Raw genomic sequence first — 2,500 nt, 5'->3', positions numbered from 1 at the left:
TATTAATTTTTTTTTTATTTATTTTTTTTTTCATCTATAAATATATATACATATACACTTTAGCAAGTCTATATTAAGCTAAAGCTTTTCAGGCGGGATTACTATTATTATAATGGTATGGAACACTAAATATAATAGTAATAATAATTATTATTAATATAATTAAAATAATAATAATAATAATAATAATAATAATAATAATAATAATAATAATAATAATAATAATAATAATAATAATGATAATAATAATAATAATAATAATATTAATAATAATAATAATAATAATAATAATAATAATAAAATAGTAGCAATAATGATGATGATGATGATGATGATGATGATGATGATGATACTACTACTACTACTACTACTACTACTACTGACTACTACTACTACTACTACTACTAGTACTACTACTACTACTACTACTATTACTACTACTACTACTACTACTAATAATAATAATAATAGTAATAATAATATTGATAATAATAATAATAATGTTATTATTATTACTATTATTATTATTATTATTATTATTATTATTATTATTATTATTATTATTATTATTAATAATAATGTTCTTTGTCCATCTCTTACGTGGCCATCCCAAAGGTCGCCTCCCTCTCGGGCGCCCTTTTCGACCAGCGCTTCGGTGCTCTGTCCTCCATCCACATTACGTGGATGAACCATGACAACTGAGTTTATTCCACAAAGTACAAGATACTAATGATGTCCAATCCTTTCCTGATTTTAACATTTCTCAGATTGTCTTTTCCCGTTACTCCTTTGATGATGCGTAGGGCCCTAATTTCTGTAGCTTGTATTTTACTTGTTGATTTGGTTGTCAAGGTCCAGGACTCGCAACTGTACATCAGAATGGGTCATAGTACAGTTTTATAAATTATTACTTTAACCTTATCAGGTATATGTCTGTCTGTGAGGACTAGGTACATCATATTTAAATATTTCCTGTAGCAGGCAATACGGTTTTCTATAGCCCTTCCTGCTCAGCTCTGTCAGTATAAGTTACCTCAAGATAGGTTGCTTTTGAGACTTCCCCTCAATTGAGATCGCACCCTCAATTTCAATATTTAGTTTTTCTCCTTCCTTACCAACTACCATTAACTCTGTTTTAGCCAGATTTAATTTCAGTCCATATTATGCAAGAAATAATAGTAATAATAATAATAATAATAATAATAATAATAATAATAATAATAATAATAATAATAATAATAATAATAATAATGAAGGAACGGAGAAACCATTGACGAAGAGAAGAAGGCTCTAAGTAAAAAAAAAAAAAATGTATATTACATTGTGTAATATAGAGCTAGGGAAAAAGGATGAAAAGTTGAATCCTAAAACTGTGAGGGTATTTTTTTCTGTAAACATCAGTGTTGAAATGATAGTTGTTCTTGGTTATTGATATATCAAGGAAAGGCAGGGAATTATTTTCTTCTACACTAAATAAATGTTTATGTGTTTGCTATTCAAATATTCAAGTAACTGATTTACGTGTAATGTTTCTCTAAACAAAATCAAAGTCATCCACGGATCTTTATATATATATATATATATATATATATATATATATATATATATATATATATATATATATATATATATATATATATATATATATATATATATATATATATACGAGTATATATATATGTATATATATATATATATATATATATATATATATATATATATATATATATATATATATATATATATATATATATATACAAAATAGTTTTAAACTCAATTGGGCAATTATGAACCCATTTTTCTTCATGATGGCATAAAAAGAAAAGTATCTGCTAGGGTTGGACCTAAAGGAGAACTCATGGTTACTGCATATTATCTACATATTATAAAAAAAAATATATATATAAAAATATAGAATAACGAATGAAAATCTTTAAACCTGGTTCTGACAAGGACCTATAATTGCATTTTATTTTACTATTATTATTATTATTATTATTATTATTATTATTATTATTATTATTATTATTATTATTATTATTATTATTATTTTCATTATTATTATTATTATTATTATTATTATTATTATTATTATTATTATTATTATTATTATTATTATTGTCATTATTATTATTTGACCTTAAGTAGAGTATATTGCTCATTTCCTCCTTGCCAAGATCGTAACTGAAAATTTGAGTTATCTACCCGCATTCATGACAGCTTTAGAGATATTCTCAAAATTCTCGACCTTTTTTCTAACCGTTAACCCTTCATCATATTCTGACATTTTTTTTTCTATGTAGGAGGGACACTGGCCAAGGGCAACAAAAAATCCAATAAAAAAACAAAATGCCCACTGAGATGCCAGTCCCGTAAAAGGGTCCAAAGCGGTAGTCAAAAATTGAAGGATAAGTGTCTTGAAACCTCCCTTTTGAAGGAATTCAAGTCATAGGAAGGTGGAAATACAGAAGCAGGCAGGGAGTTCTAGAGTTTACCAGAG

At 25.3% G+C, this 2,500-nt stretch overlaps 1 protein-coding gene across 1 annotated transcript in view; it reads left to right on the top strand.

The window, feature by feature from the left end:
- The window catches only part of LOC135113849 (glutamate receptor ionotropic, delta-2-like), a 149,656-nt gene that overhangs the window by 2,819 nt on the left and 144,337 nt on the right, over positions 1–2,500 (top strand). The window lies entirely within an intron of this gene.

The sequence above is a fragment of the Scylla paramamosain genome, chromosome 26 (assembly GCF_035594125.1).
Source record: "Scylla paramamosain isolate STU-SP2022 chromosome 26, ASM3559412v1, whole genome shotgun sequence".
Taxonomy (NCBI): Eukaryota; Metazoa; Arthropoda; class Malacostraca; order Decapoda; family Portunidae; genus Scylla; species Scylla paramamosain.
Note: the sequence above shows the minus strand (reverse complement) of the source record. Positions and strands in the feature narration are given on the sequence as shown.